This window comes from Heterocephalus glaber, unplaced genomic scaffold, assembly GCF_053883595.1.
Source record: "Heterocephalus glaber isolate CG9 unplaced genomic scaffold, H.glaber_assembly_v1.0 deba00001606, whole genome shotgun sequence".
In the NCBI taxonomy this organism is placed as follows: Eukaryota; Metazoa; Chordata; class Mammalia; order Rodentia; family Bathyergidae; genus Heterocephalus; species Heterocephalus glaber.
In genome coordinates, this window is record NW_028258377.1 from 37,402,460 (window position 1) to 37,423,037 (window position 20,578).

The 20,578-nt window shown below is 53.9% G+C and overlaps 1 long non-coding RNA gene across 1 annotated transcript; it reads left to right on the top strand.

Moving 5' to 3' along the window:
• Window positions 1-3,305: 3,305 nt before the first annotated feature.
• Window positions 3,306-9,627, top strand: LOC110345103 (uncharacterized). Its single transcript, XR_002388206.2, has 3 exons — window positions 3,306-4,338; window positions 7,502-7,581; window positions 8,194-9,627. It is a non-coding gene; the product is annotated as an uncharacterized LOC110345103 (long non-coding RNA).
• The last annotated feature ends 10,951 nt before the right edge of the window (window positions 9,628-20,578 follow it).

Below are 20,578 nucleotides of genomic sequence, written 5' to 3' on the forward strand. Positions count from 1 at the left end.
GGATGGCCAGGAGCCAGGAGACCCGGTCACCTGTGTAACGTGGGGCTGTGGGGGCAGTGGCCCGGGGTCCTTCCCACCCCAGTTTTGATTCTGAGACTCCCAGCTTAGGCGTGACTGTCCCTGGGCAGAGGACAGAGGTCGGGCGAGTGTGTGAGTACGTGTTGGGCCCAGGGAGCCGTCCAGGTCTGGGCACCGCGCTTTGCTTTTCACAAGGGCCTCCCACCTGTCTCTCATCTTTCTCCAGGACCGCGCTGACAGGTACATCTTCCCACCCACTTTGCAGATGAGGAAACTGTGGCTCAGAAAGAGGAAGTGACTCGCCCAAGTTCACACAGCTCCAGCCCTGGGCTCGGGGCTCCAAATGACTCTACTCTGCACCCCGTGGAGATGCCACCCCTTCCTTGTGTGGGGATGATGAGGGTTGCTTCCAAGGGGACTGTCAGCCCCCAGGGCTTCTGATGGGGTGTGGGGTGTCTCAGGGTGCAGACGGTCACCTGTTCAGATACCAGCTCTCCCACAGCTTCTGCAGTGCCGTGGCAGGACTGGATACGTCCACGCCCTCTGGACCTCTCTGCAAGGCAGGTGAGTTGCTCAGGTACAAATCACTGTCCCCAGAGTGGGGGGGGTCCAAGCTCTGACTTGAGCTGGGCACACTGGCACATGCCTGTAATCCCAGCCCTGGGGAGGCTGAGGCAGGAGGATCCCTGTGAGTTCGAGGCCAGCCTGGCCTACACAGTGAGTTCAAGGCCAGCGTGAACTACATAGTGAGACCCTGTCTCAAAAAACACAAAACAATACACCAAACAAACAAAACAAGCACCAAACAAACAAACAAAACAAGCTCTGACTGTTTCGGTGGAGCAACATTCTGGTTTCCTTTTGGAGCTGTCTGGCCCCGGGTGGGGCAGGGCCCGGCATCGAAAGTGCAGCCTGCCTTGGGGTCACTGATGGCTCTTCTGACAGCTTCGGTTTTTTCACCTCAGTTTTGCTGTTTTAGTTTGTGTTCACTGCTCTGTTATTACTGACATCTTCAAGGGCTTCCCCTCCTGGCCAAACTCTTCTGTTTGAATCATTTGAGGACTTCTGTCCTTGCCTTCTTTTCTCCCCCAGCCATGGCTTTGGAAGAAGCTGGGGTCCGAGGAGCTTGGCAGGCTGGTGGAAAAGCAGCTTTTTGGGATGGACCATAGCTCAGGGCTTCCATCCCAGCACCCAACCCAACCCAACCGAAAAGCCCCTGCATCCCTGACAACCTGTCCCCCTAGATGGCCTGCAGGGCTCCTGGGTGGACTGCCTCTAAGGACAGCATCATCTGAGGGAGATTGTAGCCTTCCTTGTGGCACTGTGGCAGGGACCCAGGAAGCCCTGAGCTACTTCCTCACGACTCAACCCAGGGCCTTCACACTGAGCTACATTCCCAGACATTTTTACGTGGACACAGAGTCTCACAAAGTTGCCCGGGCTGGCCTCAAACTTGCAGTCCTCCCGCCTTACCCTCTGGAGTAGCTGGGAGTACAGGTGTGACAAAACCTTTTAAAACTGAGGATTTTTTCCTGTCCTAAATGAGTGCTTCGGTGCCTCCCACCCTGCACATAGTCTGCTCTGAGTGGCGACCATCCATTCTCCTCCCTCCAACCTCCCTCCCCACCCAGGGCTGACCCAGCACCTAGAGATGTGAGGAGGGATAGGAAAGGCTTCTGTGGGGCCCCCTACCGATACTGATTCATTGTGGGACTGGTGCTGTGGCCAGAAACTCCCCTTCTGAACTCCAGCTTGGGTGGGGATTTCCTCGGTGGCGGCACACAGGCCACAGGGACTGCTGCTGAGGTGGATTTGGGTCTCTGCACCCAGGACCCGGGGCTGGGGCTGGGTTAGGTTTCTGGGGAGTCGGAACCGAGGAGCTGAGGAACCTGCAGGCCCTCAGAGGTCAGCCGGGACCTCCATGCCTCCTGCTCAGCCGTGTTCCCGGTCGGAGTCCTGAGCCTCCCACACGGAAAGGCAGGGAGGCTCTGCCTGACCCCACCGCCTCCTCCACCCTCCGGTTTGATTTGCATTTGAGAACGGGACTCAGACCCCGCTGGCTGCCGGGACTCCTGCCGGAGACAGGCTCAGGGCATCTGCAGTTCTCAGTGTGGGAAACGCTGCCTGGGTCCTTCCCCTGCACCCACAGAAAGTGCCCAAGGTGCCCCGGGCACCAGCTCGCCCGCTTGTGCAGGGAGGGCTGGGCCGGAAGTTAGAGGCGAACACTGCAGGTACAGGGTGTGGGGTCACTGCGTCCTGCAGGGCAGAGCCGAGCCTGGCGCTGGGCCTCGGAGGCCGGACCGGTGTGTGTGCGTGTGCGTGTGCGTGTGCGTGTGCGTGTGCGTGTGTGTGTGTGTGTATGTAAGTGGGGTGCTGAGAGCAGCTCCCATTCCACCCCTGCTCGGGCTGAGCTCTGAGAGGCTTGGGGGCAACACCGGGACCTCCAGTCCTGCACTGGGAGGGGAGGTGCGGAGACTGTGGCCCGGAGCCCCTGAGTGAGGGGCCTCCGTGTAAGCTCAGGAAACAAGCAGCAGTGTACAGCAAACACATCCGCGAGCCCACTGCATGTGTCGACCATGAGTCGCTTTTGCAGCGAAAAACCTTTAATTTTATTATAAAATAAGCGCAGGTGGAAAAAAAACCACTTTGGCATGTGAGGTAGGGCGGGGCCGGGAGCCAGGGCCCCCTCCCGCCACGGCCTCTACTGATTGCACTGAGCGCAGCCCAGCGGGGCCTACACAGGTGCCCCCTGGTGGTGGGTTCCGGGATCGACAGAGACTGAGCCGAGGGTTCTGGCCACCGGCGGCCGGGCCGGGTTGCACAGTGGGCTGTGACAGCATGCTCACTTGGGCTGTGGAGCGGGGACGTGTTGGTTTCCCGGACCCCCAGGCCGGGACTTTTGCAACGAGATCCTGACCCCGGGGCTAACAAGGTTGACACTGTGCCGGCGCCCTGGCTGTTTCACTCAGCCGTTTCCAAGTTTCCCGCCTTAGCCCCACTTCCGTGAGGTGACAGGTGTGACGCTCGCTCGGCTGCTGAGGCCCCAGGAAGAGCTGGTGCAGTGCCCGAGGGTGACATGTGCCCAGCAGTCCTGGCTCTGCCCAGCTCGGAGGCGCAGGCTGGTGGAATAACAAGGACAACAGTGACTACCTTCGTGCATTTACTGAAAACCCCCGTGACACCCAGCGAAGCGTCAGAGTAGCTCATGGAGAGGGACTCTTTTTTTTCAATAGAAAAATTTCCAAAAGGGCGTGGCAGTGCACTCCTGCCATTTCAGCACTTTGAGGAGGATTGCAAGTCTAAACCCAGGCTGGGAAACAGCGACTTAAGGAGACCCTATCTCAAAAAAGCGGGGGTGACTGGGCATGGTGGTACATACCTGTGATCCCAGCACTCGGGAGGCTGAGGCAGGAGGATTGCCATAAATTCTAGGCCAGCCGGGACTACATAATGAGCTCAACACCCGCCTGAACTACTAGCCAGACCTCGTCTAAAAAAAAAAAAAAGGCAGGAGGGGGAGGTGCTGGGGATTTAGCTCATTGTAAAAGCCCCGGGTTCAACCCCCAGTATTGAATTAAAAATGAAAAAGGAAATATTACTCATCAGGGCATTTTACTTTTACGTGCTCTGGTACATACTACTAAAAATATAATCTTTTGGGGTACTGGGGATTGGATGTAGGGCCTCGTGCATGCTAGGCAAGTGCTTTACTGCAGAGCTACACCCCAATCCTGTCATTTTGAGACAGGGTCTCACTGAGTTGCCCAGGCTGGTCTCGAACTTGCGATCCTCCTGCTTCAGTCTCCCATGTAGTGGGGATTTCAGGTGTGTGCTACCATACCTGGCCTAAATATTTTCTTATATAAGCATGAAGCCATTATTATATTCCTCAAAATTAACAGTTCCCAGCCAGCACCCAGTGAGGCATTGACCTCATCTAACGGATGAGCAAGCTAAGTGAGTGGGCCCAACTTCGCACCACTTGTAAGTGCTCACGGTGGGATTCAAACCCAGGGCATGTGATTCTGGAACCACCCTCTATTCCTTTTTCTCTGACAGAGCCTCGCCGTGGAGTCCAAGTTGGCCTTGAACTCACAGCATGTGCTGGGATTACAGGTGTGCACTGTAACATCTGGCTGGAAACCCACCTTCTAAATTGCTCTCCCTGGGCCTCAGTTTCCCTCTTTGTAAAGCAGGGTTATATAACGAATATTTTGCTGCTTCACAGGATAATGGGTGATTGGACCATGTTATTCTTACTTCTAGCAACAGTGAAAATAATTCTGAAGCAAAGCAAGCAGAAGACAGAGTTAATAGCAGGTAAGTAGAATTGAAATGGCAATGAAAGGAAATTAAGGTTGGCTGAGTCCTCCCCTGTATGTTAGATTTCCCTTTGTGCCACTTGATCTTTGCCTCCCTCCCCTGCTGTGTTCTTAATTACCAGCTTCGTTCCACAGGTGAGGCCCTAGGTCAGGCCCAGGGAGCTGGCAGAGCCGCTAGAAGCCAGGCTTATCTCCTGGAGGTGGCAGGAAACCTAGGGTGTGTCAGCGCTGAAGTGGCCTTTGCCACGGGCTCTAGGGCACCCTGCCATAGTGGGGGATGTACCTGTCTGCTAGAATTCCTGCTGGCAGGCAACAGAAATGGGCTCCGGTGTCTGCGGGCAGAATAGGAGTTTCTGGAAAGCCCATTGGGCAGCAGCCGGAACGGACTAGACAGAGAAAGCCAGGCTAAGACAGACACAGGGCAGGGTGGCCCTGGCCTTCCTGGGCTGAACCCCCTCCACTACCTCTCTGCTTAGGGCTGCTTTTGAAGCCCAAGACCTGCACAGTCCCTGTCCCCATTGCAGGTGGGAGGCAGGTGCTTTCTTGGAAAGTTTCAGAGTGCTGGGCTGTGGCGAGGGCTTTTTATTTTTTTTTTTTGGTACTGGGGATCGAACTCCGGTCCTTGTGCTTGCACAGCAGGCGTCGAAACCACTGAGCTAAATCCCCGGCCCCATGGCCAGGACTTTTTAAAGGACACACAGAGAGGGAGCTGAGGGGACCCCCCCAGGAGAAGCAGCGGCTCTGGTTTTCACACTGCAGTTTTGCTCCCGGCCCTTGGTGTGAGTCACATGTGAAAGTATCTTGTTTTGCTAGGCCTGTGTCTGCTGCTGCCACCACCGTCACAGAAGCTGTCACTTCTAGGCAGGAGGCCCTAGGCTGGTCCCAGACTGCAGGGAAGCCAGATCTAGATGAGGGGCCGACCCTGTCTGTCTGCCACCAGATGCTGCTGCCGTGGGAGCAAAGCAAGCCTGGCTGGTGGGATTTTCCTCCTTTGCAACAGATGCAAATGTGATGCAAATGATATGCAGAGAATGGGGGGACTGAACAGCTGGAAAGCTCTGTGCTGTTCCTTGAAACTGACCACCTCTTCTTGTCCTGACTGTTGCTGGGGTTTGCGCCCCTGGACAGTTGGTACCTTCTGCAGGCCCCCAACGTTAATGCTAGATGAACAAATGAAAAGCAAATTAGCAAAACAGAGTGCAGTGGAGCACACCTGTGATCCTGGCATTCCAGAGGCTGAGACAGGAGGATTGCTTGAGCCTAGGAGTTTGAAACCAGCAAGACCCTTCTCAAACACAAACAAAAAGCATCCTGCTGCGGTGGCTTGCTCACCTGTCGCTGTGCACAGGCCCAGCCACAGAGGCCGGAGCACAAGGGCATGCTGGATGGACCAGGGCAGGCCAGTGCAGCAGCAAGGTCTGGCCCCTCCTCACTCAGTGTCAACCCCCAGGCCTGAGGTGTCCATGGGCTTCCAGGAGGCAGTAACTTCCCCATGCCAGTGCCCCACCAACGTGACATCACCTGAACATGTAGTGAAGAGAATTTGTGTTTTCAAAAGCCTTTTTCCCCTGGACCCTCTGTGAACTGAGTTGCCATGGAAATACACTGGAGGCAAACAGAGCTAATGAGCTTGGTTGGGACTTTTGCCTTCTTGAATGTTTTCCATTCTGAGCTTTAATTAGAGAGATTATTGAGGGTGGACTTTTTCTTTTATTGTGAATTAATTTTAAAGCCAGGTTCTGAGGTTAAATAATGATTTCATTTGTTAATCAACTGCACTTGGGTCTCCTTCCAAAAGGAAACAAGATGGGCCAGGGATTTAGCTCAGTGGTTCCGGCGCCTGCCTCGCAAGCACAAGGTCCCAAGTTTGATCCCCGGTACCAAAAAAAAAAAAAAAACCAAAAGGAAACAAGATGCCATTGTGGGAATGTTGGAAACTGGGTGTCTGAGACCGTGGGGGTTTTGCTGGCTGCAGTGATGTCAGGGGTCCGGACAGTCAGTTCTCACGGGTGCCATGGCTTTGATAGACAAGGATTCACCTTGGGAAGGGTCTTGACTGCGGTAGTGGTGGGGATGTACAGGAGGGAGCTCGGACTGGGTCCCTGGAATCCCACTGCTTCCGGAAGGAAGTTGCAAGCCCCTCTGGAGGCTTCAGCTTCCCTGCTGGAGCCCGTAAATGTCCGCACAGAGATAGTGGCCTGAGGAGGGGCTGCAGGGAGGCCTCAGGACAGGCTGCTGGGCTTGCAGCGGCTCGGGCTTGCGCACTGTCTCTGTTAGAGTAACTTCCGGTGTTTTCCTCAGGCTCTGTCCAGCTCGGGCCATCGGCATTTGGGGCCGAATCGTTCTTTGCTGTAGGGCCGGCCTGCGCATCGTAGGCTGTTTAGCCGAATCTCTGGCCTCTGCCCCCAGATGCAGGGGCACTGTCCTTCCTGTGACCCCCCCCCCCCAATGCCGTGACCACCAAAAGTGTCTCTGGACATCGCCAAATGTCCTCTTGGGGACAAAATTACCTCCAATCAAGGACTACTGCATTAAAATATAGTATGTATTCATCATTGAAAATATACATAAATGTAGACAATAAGATGAAAAAGCAACCTGTAATTCCAGTAACCAGAGTTAACTACTGCCAGGCTTTAGGTGTTCTTCTTTCCCTACTTACTTTTCCTTGCATTTTTGCTTTTTCATAAAACTGAGGCTTCCCCGGGTGTGTGGTTTGCAGCCTGGCAGCCTGGGGCCTGGGGGCCGCAGACCTTACCGCTCTTCCCAGATCTCTCCTGCACCTCCTCTTGAGCTGCGTCGGCGACGGCGCTGTCCAGAACGGGTCACTGGAGGGCGAGGAGCATGGTGGGAGCTCAGCAGGACCTCATCTTCAACCGGTTGCTCTGCAGAGGTGGTCTTGCTCGGGTGGACTCCCAGCCTCCCGTGCATTGCTCATGAGTAGGTCCGCTCCAGGCCGAGACTGTCAGAAGCTCTCAGGAGGAGTGGGAGGGAGGTTCAGACTTGTGAGGAGCTGAGGAAAGTAGCTCCTTCCCAGGAAAAAGGGCCACATCTGCCCAGTTCTGCATCCCATCCCAGGGATCCCTGGTAGCAACTTCTGGGCATGGGGAATTTTTTCCTGAGGACTTGTAATGTCCTAGGGACTCACCCCTCTCTTCCAGGAATATCTGTCCAGGCCCTAGGAAGGCTCCGATCCCAACTTTCCCCATTACGTGGGTGGTAACGTGAGACACGGCAGCAGGTAAGTGGACCAGGGTGAGTGGGTGGGTGGGTGGATTCACGGAGCAGGAGGACAGGGACCGAGATTCCCAGTGATGATAGTGATGGAATCTGGCAGAGAGAGGCACTGCATCTACTGTACTCTACGGGGTCCAGTCCCGTGGTGAGAAAGGCAGCATTTTTACAGAGGAGTTCCATCTCACCAACTGCAAATAGGCTGAGACCCGCCCAAGGCCATACAGCCTCAGGAGCTCCTCCCTCTTCTCCAGGACCGCCATTCCCTAGAGCACCCCCAAGGTACACTGCTGTGTGCGGAAGGACGGTTTCCGGGCTGGGAAGGACAGGTGTACAGGATACTGGGAAGTACAAGGGCTTGGTGTGAAGGCCCTGAGCTGCCAGCCTTCCTCCTTCCCCTGAACATGGGCAGCACCCCTCTTTGTCCGCCACCTCCTTCCCCAGCCAGCCCTGGCCCCCAGAAGGGCTGAGGCTGAGCCCCCCTGGCTGCGCCGGTGCCACCTGCAGGGCCAGAGAGGAATGGAAGCAATTTGGGGGCCACCTTGACCCATCCTGGGAGCGGGAAACAGGAAATGTTCGTCTTCAAGGTTGTCTTGTCTTCTGTTTTGTTTCTTCGTAGTGGGATTGAGGCCGGGGCCCAACACTGAGATACATTCCTGTTCGTTTTTAAAAAGCTTGCGATGCAGGTTCTGGCTAAGTCACTAAATTGCCCTAGCTGGGCTAGAACTCGAGATCCTTCTGCTGCAGCCTCCCAGAGCACAAGATTACAGGTGAGTGCCCCGGGCCTGGCTGGGGGTCTTTAATTACATCGTATTTCGTTTATTTTCTCATGGGTGTTGGGGATTGAACCCAGGGCCTTGCACATGCTCGGCAAGCACTTTGCTGCTAAGCTACGTTCCCAGCTCTTTTTAAAAAAATGTACAAATGTGAAACAGGGTCCCCTGATTTACCCCAGTCTGACCTAGAACTTGCAGTCTTCCTGCCTCAGTGTCCAAAGTAGCTGAGATTCCAGGTGTGTCCCTCTTCACCCCGCTTATTTATCTTTTGAAAACCCTGCACAGGTCCAGGGGACACGATTCAAAATGCACGAACAGATGTATCCGAGAGTTAAGTTTCCTTCCCACACCTCTCCCTCCCCCAGCTGTTCTTGGAGGCAGCCACTGCTTTTCTTTCCTTTTCTATCTTTTCGGAGATGGTCAAAGCACGTACAAGCGTAGACTTTGTGTTTTCTGTCACAAGTGGCATGTTAAACATATTACCCTGCACTTCATTGTGTTTTGTTTTTATTTTTTTCCACTTAGCAACAAATGGTGTGGAGGCTGCAGGGGAAAAGAACCCTTGTACACTGTTGGTGGGAATGTAAACTGGCATAACCGCTCCGGAGATCAGTATAGGAGTTCCTTACAAAACTACAACAAAAAATTCCCTTTGACCTGGCTATTTCCCTTCTAGGAATCTTCCCCATAGAGTTAAAGTCAAATTTCAGTGATACATGGATACCATGTTTATAGCAGCATAATTCCTGATAGCTAAACCTTGGAAACAGCCCAAATGCACATTAACAGATGAATGGATGAAAGAAATGTATTTATACACAAAGGAGTACTGCTCAACTATCAAGAAGGATAAACTTGAGGCATCTGTAGGGAAATGGATGCACCTTGAGACCATAATCTTAAGTGAAATAAATCAGACTGTTTAAGTATCACATTGTTTCTCTTGTGTGAGAAACCCAAAGTATAGATAAAGAGCAAAATAAAGGTTAGAAAATAGGAAGTAGGGAGATATTTTTCAAATGGGAAGGGGAACAAGAGACAGAGGGAGAGGGAAGGAAGGAAGGGAAAAGGGATTATAAAAGAGAATTGAGGGCCGGGGATTTAGCTCAGTGGTTTCACTGCCTGCTGCGCAAGCGCAGGGACCCGAGTTCGATCCCCGGCACCAAAAAACAAACAAACAAATGAAAGAGAATTGAAGAAATGGAAATAGAACTTTTTCACAGGGGAAGGGGAAGGGGACAAAAAAGAATTAAGATGTGTCACGTACAGGGACAAACTCCCCATGATAAATATAATCCTTATGTACTGCAAACATGTACTAATAAAACAAAATTAAAACAATAAATCACTTTTTAATCAAAGTTAGCCTCTTCAGACTCAGCTTAAATAGAGGCAGACTGTGTGAATCTTTTAGCGGAAAAACAAAACAAAACAGAAATGTCTTGAGATCGCTCAACATCAGGATGTGGATGGCACTTCTGCTTTCATAGTGGCAGAATATTCCATCGTGTGTGCGGACAGTGTTTACATTAATCAGCCCTCTTCTGACAGCCATTTGGGATGCTTCTGACATCTGTGGAGACCACAGTGCTGCAGCGATGGTCTTGTCCGTTTGTCCTTCGTACTCACGCCGGCCCCTCTGCAGCTGGTTCCTTGGCGTGGAAGTGCGGGGCCCAGCAGATGCGCTTGGATCTGTGGTGCGGATACCCGAGGCTCCCTGGCTCACCAGGGCCTCCTCCAATGGATGCAGTGCCAAGGACGGGTACAGAGGAGGCCGGAGGGCTGCTGGGGTTGGCAACTGACTTGGGCTCTGAGCGGGACTGAGCAATGGGGCACTCAGCCGTGTCCCGCAGAAACCCGTTGGTACCAGGGCCTCTGCCCAGATGTGCCTGGGAGCAGTGGGCAGGGGCCTTGACACTGTCTGGGTAGATGCCGAGCCCTGGCCCAGGGCCCTGGCTGCCCATCGAGCCGGCCTCAGCACAGGGCAGGCCTGGACTGCGAGGAGCTAGGGGCTGGAGGGATGCCGGGCTCTCTCTCAAATTTCCTGTATAACCAGAGTGGAGGGAAGCCCATGGCGCCCGCTGGAGGAGGACAGGGGCACGGGGACAGAGCATCCTTGGTTGGGGGGCTGAGAGGGAGACACGGGTGGCCCACACCAGCCTCCCCTCATCTGTGGATTCGGCAGCGCTCGGAGCCCTGACAAAAGTGCCTGGATGACCCAGACTCACACAGCTGCAGCCACAGAGGGGCTCGAGCCATGGGGGCCTGGCTGGGGAAGAGGCAAGGTTCTGGAGGCCTTGTGCTTGGCCTGGGTGGGGGGGGTGTGTGTGGCTTGGGACCTGGGGCCCAGACCCCTCTGAGGAGCACCATGGCGGGGACTGTGGCCCAGCAAGACCCCCTCCTGCCCCCTGCAGTGGCAGTTTGACCTGGGGCGTGGGGGAGTGCCGCGTGGAAGGAAGCCCTGGGAAGCCCTGGGGTCGGGCAGAGTCAGGGCCAGGCTGGCTCCCCTTGGGAGGAAGTGGGGCCTTGGCCGCTGGGCAAGGTCAGACTCACACTGGTGCCCTGCGCTTTGAGCTCTAGAGACTCCAAGGCCTAGGGCAGGAGGCAGGCAAGAGCCAGCCTGGCTCCCTCCCACAACTTCTGGGTGGCTCTGGGCTTGTCCACTGGCTCCTCAGGGACACTCGGTCCATGGTGTTGTTCTCTTTGCTGTCTGGTTAGGCGGCCACCAGTCACTGGTGCTACTGAGCAGTTGGCACAGGGGTCACCTGGCTGATGAGCTGCATCTGAAGTACAGTGTTGTTTGAATTCATTTAAATGTAAACAGCCACATTGGCTGGGGCTGCTGAGTTGGACAGTGCCGTTTTAGATTCTTGGGCCTCATGAGCCTCTGCCAGCTCTCTAGGTCCCCCGGGAGGAGGAGAAGCCAGTGTGGGGTCGTGTATAGAAGCAGGCCCTCCAGGGATTCCAGCAAGCTCCAGGTTTGAGATAAACTTCACTGGAGAAAGGTTAGATTGTATCTGGAGGGTTGGGTGTAGCTCAGAGTACAGCACTTGTCTGGTATGCACGAGGCCTTGAGTTCATCCCCAGATTTGGAAATACAGCCCACTCTGCCTCCTTCGTTGATATTTGAGATGAACATTAGCATGTTAAATAAAGGCCCTGAGCTATTCTGCCTGAAATATTTAGTTTGAGTTCTCCACATGTATTTGACTGTGGCACACTCCTGGGGCTCCGTGGGGCTGCCTCAGAAAGTGCTGGCACCAGGGGAAGCAGTGCCCTGACCTGGGATTCTCCCGCTTCCTGCAGCGCCTGTAGGAAGCCCAGAGCTGGTGGTAAATGGAAGATATTTCCTTGGGTTTCCCCGGCCCACCCTGGCCATGCCCTTGGGAGCTCCATCCCTGTGCCCTCTGCCCCAGACATGGTGCTGGGAGCCCAGCGCAGCCCCTCCTGGCTGTCAGCTGTCCATCATGATACAAAGGCCATGGGACATGTGTCTCTCCTTGGGAACATAGGGCAGCTGTTCCGTCTCCTGTCTTTTCAGACCGAACGGTTTGGAAGGAGAAGCGCTGTCACTGTTGCAGTGTCTAAGCTGGACGCTAACAAGAAGAAGAGACCAGGCATCCATGTCCAGGACCGCTCTGTCCACCCCGGTGGGCTGTGGCCAAGACCTGGCTGGGACTTCAGTGACCTGTCCCTTGTAGGAAATTTGCAAGACCTTCCACTGCAAATGTTTCATGCCTGCTGGATGAGGTGGTGCAGTAAGCCCAGCAGCGGATGGCTGCTGCTCACCCACCCATGGCCCCAAGGAGCTGGGACTGCGCAGCTCTGGCCTCTGGCTCTCGTTTGGGGGTGTTGGTGTTGCGGGCTGCAGGCCGGGACTCCCAGCTTGGGGAGGTGCAGGGGTGCCCCACAGCGCTTCCCAGAAAGGCAGTGGCTGGCAGGGCAGAGGCTACCCTGGCCACTTCTACCCCCCTCTGGAAGGTGTAGGCTCTTCAGCTTCCGGGAGGAAGGCTCCGTCCTGGGGGGAGCGTCCACTTGCCAGAATCCTGTGTGTGTCAGTGCAGCCCCACCTGCACTCTCCTGCGCCTGAACCCGAGCTCAGACAGAAAAGCCAGCTGCTCCCTCTGCAGACTCCAGCGCCTGACAGCACAGCAGGTCTGAAGTTGTCTCTGGAAGCCTGGGCAGACCCCGTGGAAGGACATTGCCGGTCAGCCGGGGAATTACAGGTTTGCAGGGCTTAGCCCAGACAGGACTCTCGGCCTGGCCTGTTTCTTGTGGACACACTGTCCACAGGCAGGGCTGCCGTGGCCCACAGCTTAGGGGCACTGTTCCTCTGGAACAGTGTGGGCCAGGCTTGGGGACACATGCACACACACTCACATGCACAGGGCTCAGGCTGGCCGCTGTCCACGCCTTCCTCACCCGACCTCATTGTCCCAGTACACAAGCACCCAGCTACATTGAAAAAGCTGGGCAGAGCCAGACATGGGGATGCATACTTATAATCCCAGCTACTGGAAAGGCAGAAGCAGGTGGATCTCGAGTCCAAACCCAGCCTTGCCAACTTAGGGAGAATGTCTCAATAAAAAATAACAACGGCTGAGGATGTAGCTTAGTGGTAGTGGTAAGTGACCCTGGATTCAATCCCCAGTACCACACACACACACGTGCAGTTAGATGAACCATCCTGGGAGGCCACAGGCTTCCCCAGGGCATTGGCAGTGGACTCCCATTGCACCCAACCTTTCAGGACCACCTCTGGCTCGATTCAGTGAGATGCACCTGCCCCCAGGTGACTCACGAGCACACCAGGCTCGCCACGAGAGGGGAAGCTGCCATTCCCAATGCAGCAGGTTGCCAGTACATTTATGACTTGGGATCACGAATCCTTAAATCACCTGCATGCCCTTGTAAGCATGATCATAGATCAGCTTGGAAGAGGCCTTTGCTGCAGGTGTCTTTGGCAAACCCTGGTCAAAGCTAGGAACCACGAGACCAAGGAACTCTAGCAGCTGCACTGGTCCCCAGGAAGCAACGAGATGCTCTGGACAAGGAAGATGTGAGTGCAAATCGATGATAATCTAAGCCTTGGTGGGGATTTACTGAACCGTAGGTTGCTGCTGCCAGTACAGTAGCTTTGTACCTCTGGGTAGGGACTGCAAGGGACCCTCGGGACCTGCCATGAGCAATTCCAGACTCGTGTCCGAGGTCATCCAGGGAGACCCAGACGTCTGCTAGGTGAGGAGAAAGCCTCGGGGTGGGGACACTTCTCCAGGGCCAAGCGGCACAGGAAGGCACAGCTGAGACCCAGCCTCAGTTCCAGCCTGGCCGGAGCCCGGGGCCCACCACACCCTCACCCTCCAAAACGGGAGAAGCCCGAGACTGTGAATCAGAGCCCCCCGGGGAGTTTTGCTGATACATTTTTGTTTGCAAGTGAGAGGTTCTGCCTCTATTAAAGTCTTTAGGAAATTATAGTGATTTTGACTTTTTCAGACATGTTTGAATTACTCACAGTCTGGCATTCCCAGGCAGGGGGTGGGACCCAGGAGGCTGCAGGCGTCAGGGGCCCCCAGACCGGACCGACCGAGCTAGAGGTAGATTCTTTCAGATTCCAAGCCCTGAGTCACCCGCTGGGAGACTGGGCTGGTATGTGGATTAGGTAAAGCTGGACCTGCAGCGAGGGTAGCTGGGAGACACAGTGAAGTGATGAACGAGACACCTGATCTGGCAGGATCTCACGAGGGCCAGTTCAGAACCGGGCGGACGTGAGCCTCGGGCTTACTGATCAGGAACTGGACTGGCAGGGTTCAAATCTAGTTCCAAGGCTGGCTTGGAGCTACAGAACTTGCCCACCCTGAGGCCCTGTTTCCCTCTGGGGAAAGTGCAGAGCAGGACAGCGCAGGCCCAGGGGAGGATGGTGCCTGGCATAACCAGTGCCTATGGGAGGGCGAGGACTAAAGAAAAGACCATAGAGACTTGTGTAGTTTCGAAGTATACGGGAGCCAGGAGGTCAGTGCCTCAGAGCAGGCAAAGACAAGGGAGCACTCCCAGCTCACCACTATTTATTGGGTTCATGGGGAGTATCAGATAACTCAGAGGGCAGCGATGATCCTAAATTGACAAGGATCTTATAATCGGAGGAAGTATCAGATGACTCAGAGGGTGGTGGTTATCCTATGACGATGAGGATCTTATGCTGATGAGGATCTTATGCTGATGAGGATCTTAGGTCAATGAGGAATTTAAACTGATTAAAATGGTGAGACCAGCAAAATATTCTCATCTTTTTTTTTTTCTGGCACTGGGAATTGAACTGAGGGCCTTGCACTTGCCAGGCAGGCCCTGCACCGCTGAGCTACATCCCCAGCCCGAGCAAAACATTCTTACAATATTAGGTAAGGGCCGGGGATATATCTCAGAGGTTCTACTGCCTGCCTCGCCAGCACAAGGACCCGAGTTTGATTCCCCGGTACCAAACAAACAAACAATAGGTGGGATTGGTTAAGCTGATAAGGAATTTGTCCTTTCTTTTTCTGTATTACTACTCCTTTCTTAAAGATGCAGGATGTCTTCAGCTGATGTGATCTTGCCCTTGAGGATCACAGCATCACGGGATCATGAAGGCCTCAGCAGCCCTAATCAAAATTTAATTGTGAAATGATTTTTCCCCAGAACTATGCAGAATGGCTCCCGACAGGTGCCCATAGGGACCCCTTTCTCACGATGCCCTTTCTTTCTCTGGGACCTGTGTTTCCAGCAGGGCAGCTGAGCTCACATATCTGCAGAGCTGGTGGAAGAGTTTCCATAGCTCTGTTTCTGCCAAACGTGGTGGAAGTTTATGCTTTCCCACTCCCACCAACCAACATCCTCCCGGGGCCCAGCACGCCAGGCTGGGTGAGGAACCTGCCTGATCTCACCAAGTCAGGAATAGTCGTCCAGATCTGTGATCCCAGCTCTTTGGGAGGCTGAGGCCGGAGGATTGAAAGTCCAAGGGTGGCTTGAGCAACTCAGTGAGGCCCTACCTCAAAATAAAAAAGGGCCAGGTATACAGTATAATGACATTCATCATTGGAAATTTGCATCTTTACATAATCTCTCTTGGTTCTTATTTTTCACCCTTGCCCAGCCCTCCCTTCAACCCCTCCAGTCCTCCCTATTTACAAAGATTTTGTGCCTATTTTTCCATTTTCTCATATTAATCCCATTCCCTTCTATCCTTTCCCCTAGCCCTCCCACTTCCTTCCCCTTTGCCCCTTTTCTTCCTATTTCACATTACCTATTATACATTTAGTCCTTATTTACACTTTCAGTTTCTCACACCAGAGAAACTATTCGGTATTTACACATCTGTGTCCTATTTATTTCACTTAAGAGTATCGCCTTGTATTGTATACCTAAAATGTACCAATGATTAGAATGAATAATCGATAATGCAAAATAGGAAGAAAAGGTCCAAAGGGGTAGGGGTAGTGGGAGGGGCAGGGGAAAGGAAAGAAGGGAAAGGAAAAATGATGAGAAATGGAAAAAATGGAAATAAAGTCTTTGTAAATAGGGAAGGGTGGAGGGGGTGAAGGGAGGGCTAGGAATGGGGAAAAAATAAGAACCAAGATGCATTATGTAAAGGAACAATTCCCAATGAGAAATGTAATTGTGTTGTATACCTACAATGTACCAATAAAAAATAAAAAACTAAAAAAAGAAAAAGAAAAAAAAAGTGCCAGGGATGTAGCTCAATGGTAGAGCACTTGCCAAGCGTGCTGGAGACTCTGGGTTCTGTCCCCAGGAAGGAAAAAAAAATCATGAGTTCTATGAATTTTTGAGTGTCCACTCTTAAATTAGTCCTTCCACGGTTTCTTCACAGCCCATTACTGTACTTGAGCAATTATTTAATTCTGTCTTATTTGACAGCACTAATATTTCTCTCCAGACTCTAGAGACAGTTAAGAGTCTTGAAGGCTTGCGTGAGGTTCGGTGGTCCATTCTCCCCCGGCAGCTTCTCTGCCTGGGACTTTCTACCTACCAGGGGCCGGGACAGCTGCCTGCGGATGGAACTGAGCATGCTCAGGAGGCCCAGGGTTCCCACCACCCTGTGGAGCGTCGCAGCCCTGGAGAGGTGGCCCCCAGTGCATGAGGAAGGCTTCACACTGTTATTGTAAGTGAGTCTTCTCCGTGGGTTGCATGGAGATCAAAGCCTGAAGGAAGTAGAAGGTTGCTCTCTGACAAAAACATCATATTTTTAGAAGCCCTCAGTGGTTTAGGATGTTTGCCCCGATGCTGCCCGTCAGTGGAGGGGCTGGGGTGGGGGTGGAAGCCGAGACTGTGACCTGCAGCTCAGGGCTGGTGGGAGTGGGTTTGCTGGCCTGGGCCCACGTTTGGAGGCTGGGGGGGGGGAGCAGCCTGCCACCCCTTATCTGTCCTGAGGATTGGGGTGCCCAGGGTGCAACTGCAGGCTGAGGGGCAGGGGGCTCTGGGCCTCTGGCTCTGTGTCCTATGTTCAGAGGTGGGAAACTGAGGCCCAGAGAGGTGCAGAGGCTTAACTGCTCTCCACTCTCCACCCCTGCGTCTCACACACAGCCTCCCCAGCTGGCGCGGGACTCGGGCTCACACACATGAAACCGTTGGAGAACAATGCACGCATTCTGTAATCAGGGCTAATTGGTGTGGTTCAGAAGAGGTGGAACGCCCGGCGTTCAGGCTAGGAGGACAGCAGCGGGGCTCTGAATCAGCGGCCCAGGAGTATCCCAAGGAGACTTAGAATAGCGCCTGGGGTCCTGGAAGGGGAAACCTCTTGGGGGGGGGGCAGTCAGGCAGATCTAGAAGGTGGACCCGGCTTGGCCTGGTGGGGGACTGAGGTGAGGAGGGCTGTGTAGCCGCCGGGGGCAGGAGCCTTCAGAAGCATCTCGCTGATCGTGAGCAAGCCCAGAAGAGCTGACCTGCTGCTTCCACTGCGGGAGAGAGCAGAGCGGGGCATGTGGGGGTGCCTGCCCTCCCCAGCTCCCCTAGTGCCCCTACCTTATAATCAGGATGGCCCCGCCTTCATGTTTATGCCAAAATCCCAAGCAGCCAGGCTGGGATGGCGAGCCATAATTTATATCTTTTTTCATATGGGTTTAGGCTCCAGAGGCCCAGGCTCCTTCAAATGGGAACCACATTGCAGGAGGGCAAACCGAGAGGGTGGGAATGTTGAGAAGCTCAGTCCTGGAAAACCACTTGTTTCTCGTTTGGGATGCGCCTCAGCTGTGGCTCGGTTCCAGGGCCCAGCTGGGTTTTGGGGGAGGCAGTGTGGCCGTGGGTTACTGCCCCTCAGGTGTCTGCCAGGCCAGGGAGCCGCTCGCCGCCTCCAGTGCGCCACGTGCAGTGCTCTGCCCCTGTCCTCGCCGTGTGTAGAAAACCAAGTGAGGCAAAGCCCGACCCTGTGGGAGGCCTGGGGCCTGCTGGTGCGGGCAGCAAGGATCCTGCCTCCCACCAGTGCCTCTTGCAGATGAGCTGCCAACGTGTAGGCAAGGGAGCCGGCGGCACTGAAAATGAATGAAGTGAATTTAAAAGCAAGCAAGAGTATTGCACGGTGTTAGGTGAGGTTATCAGGGAGAGAGGTGGTGTGATACCCGGAAGTCCAGGACGGGGGTAACCGGAGTGCGGAGGGCAGGGCCTGGGTGTTTGCAGCGAGGCCGTGCTCTACTCGTTGACCCTGGAGGTAGCTACACCGATGTTCACACTGTAATAATCCATTAGCTGTGCGTTTGTGCTTTGTGTTCTTCTGAACATGCTACTTTCCACAACAAAATAAGGGGTGGGGATGTAGCTCAGAGATAGAGTGCTTGCCAAATATGCATGGGGCCCTGGGTTCAATTCCCAATTCCACCCCACACAGCAAAAATAAGGATAAGAAAACAAAAAAGAGGCGTTGAATGCCGAGCCTGGTGTCCACTCCCCTCCTAGCTCACCTCTTTATCTCTTCTAGTTTTGCCCCTTGTTGCTGTAGGACCCGCTCTCCATCCTCCCCTGGCTTGGGCTCAGTCTCCTCCGAAAGGCCTAGGCCTGTGCTGTGTCTGGAATGTGTCCCCCAAAGTTCCTCGGTTGGCAGCCGCCCTTCAGCAGTCCTGGCCCTCCCCATTCAGAACCTGGCCTGGGACCTGCCGTGGGTTCCCTGAGGCCTGGTCCCCTTGCCACTCTTGTCCTCGATGCATCAGGGGCTGTCGAGCTGCTTGGCCTGGGGTCCCACAGGCCCGAGGACCTCTGTGTACAGCCTTGGAGCAGCTCTGGCAGGCAGCCGGTCTCCCTCGGCAACATCCAGGGGAGGTCGGGGCGGGGGGGGGGCTTGGCTACAAAGAAAGGGCAGATCTCTAGGATGTGAACTTTTCTTGAAAAAAAAATCTCTGATCTTCAAAGTTCTGTTTGCTCTTTTTATTTGCTTCAAGAACTATTGACACCTGAAGACGGGCATTGCCTTTTAATGGGTGCAAGGAATCCCACAGCGTCAAGGTTGAAGAAACCATATGAGAGTGAAGGGGGGCCTGGCTTTCCTCACACCCCTCATTTTTCTGGGGCATTTGAGTCTCCCCAGGCGCTCGGGGCCTGTGGCTCTGCTCGGGTTGACTGTTCAGGTGAGAAACTTTCCATTGTTGCCTTATCTCGTGGCAATCCGCTCGCCTGCTTGCAGCAACCGCAGGTGCACACATCAGATCTGAGGCCCTCATCTGTCCCACTCTGTACCAGGCAGGGCCAGGAACGATAACCCCAGCATGAAACGGCGCCCACAACCGCAAGGCCCGGTGTGCACCCTCTGAGACCATCGGTAAAGACAATTACCGGCAATTTCCATAGCAGGGTTTGTTTTTGTTCAAAGGCTGTGGAGGCATTCTCAGTAGCAAGCTTAAAATATAGCATTCCCACCGCATGCCGCCTTCATCGGCCTGTGATAAAAGCTGTGGTTCCTTTGTCCTGGCTCTTCCTTTCAACAGTCAAACCTTCAAGTCTGATACTGAAACTACTTTTTTCTGAAAGTGTACTTTGATAGCACAGATAACACTTCCTGATAAGGAACCAACCTGTCTTCAAAACCACTCACTGTACCTGGTGCACACCACTCGGGTGCACGTCACAAGGGAAAATCGGGCGCCCGAATTTATGAGAAGTGGGATAGGAATGTGCTGAGTCTGTGAGATTCTCCTCTCTGCTACCTGCAGACTGCAAAAAAAGAAAAAAACAGACACACCAAAAACAGCATCAGGCATTGATCAGAAGGGGGTTTAGGGAGAGGAAGAAGTGGTGGGTAGAGTCTTAGAAATTGTTGCTTGTTGCCCTGCCAAGAATGAGCAGCGGAGCCATTCCTGGGCTCGAGGTTGATGTGAAGGGGCAGAGTCCTCGTGGGCTCAGGATGTCTGAGCTGTCCTGGGAGGTGGCCGGGGTTCTGGGTTCTTCTGTTTGCTCTCAATATTTGCAATCTGCCGAAGGCTGCCCACTCAGCTGTGGGCTCAGCTACAGTACAGTAGGAATAGGCCCGGGTGTCTTTGGGTAAGTGGTGACTGTTTTGTTTTTCCAACGCGCTTTGATGTCTGTTATCTCCCATCCTGTGGAGAAGACTGATACCAATATGGCAGCCGCACAAACCCCAGTAGTCCTCCTCTGCCCATTTTACAGATAAGGTAAAGCCCAAGAGCAGCCACGAGAGAAAGGACTCTGAGGCCAGGAGAGGGCATCTGTAGGAGGGCATGAAACTGTGTCTGCAAAGACCAGGCATTTTCAAAATTTTCCAAGCTTTGGACAGGAGTCAGTGACTCCCCAGGTGTTTGAGAGAGGCTATTCTGCTTCTTGATTTCTTTCTTTTTTTTTTTTTTTTTTTGGTACTGGGGATCGAACTCGGGACCTTGTGCTTTCGAGGCAGGCGGTGGAACCACTGAGCTAAATCCCCAGCCCCTTGATTTCATTTTAAGCTGCCTCTGTGCCCAGCGATCCCAGAGATCCTGGGCCAATGAGGGTGAAGGATAAGAGGCGGCTTAGATCAGACAAACAGGCCTGAGTCCTGACTTGAAGCTGTGTGATTTGAGGCGACTCACTTCACCTCTCTGGGCCTCAACTCAGTTCAGCAGGGGAATGCAGCTTCCGAGTAAAAGACCCTGAAACATGCCTGTCCCTGCCAAGCCCAGCACTCCTCACGCCTGTGTTCTGTGAATTGCCCTGCATTTGCATAAGCGTAACATCTTCTAAGTTGCTAAGTACTCTGAGAAG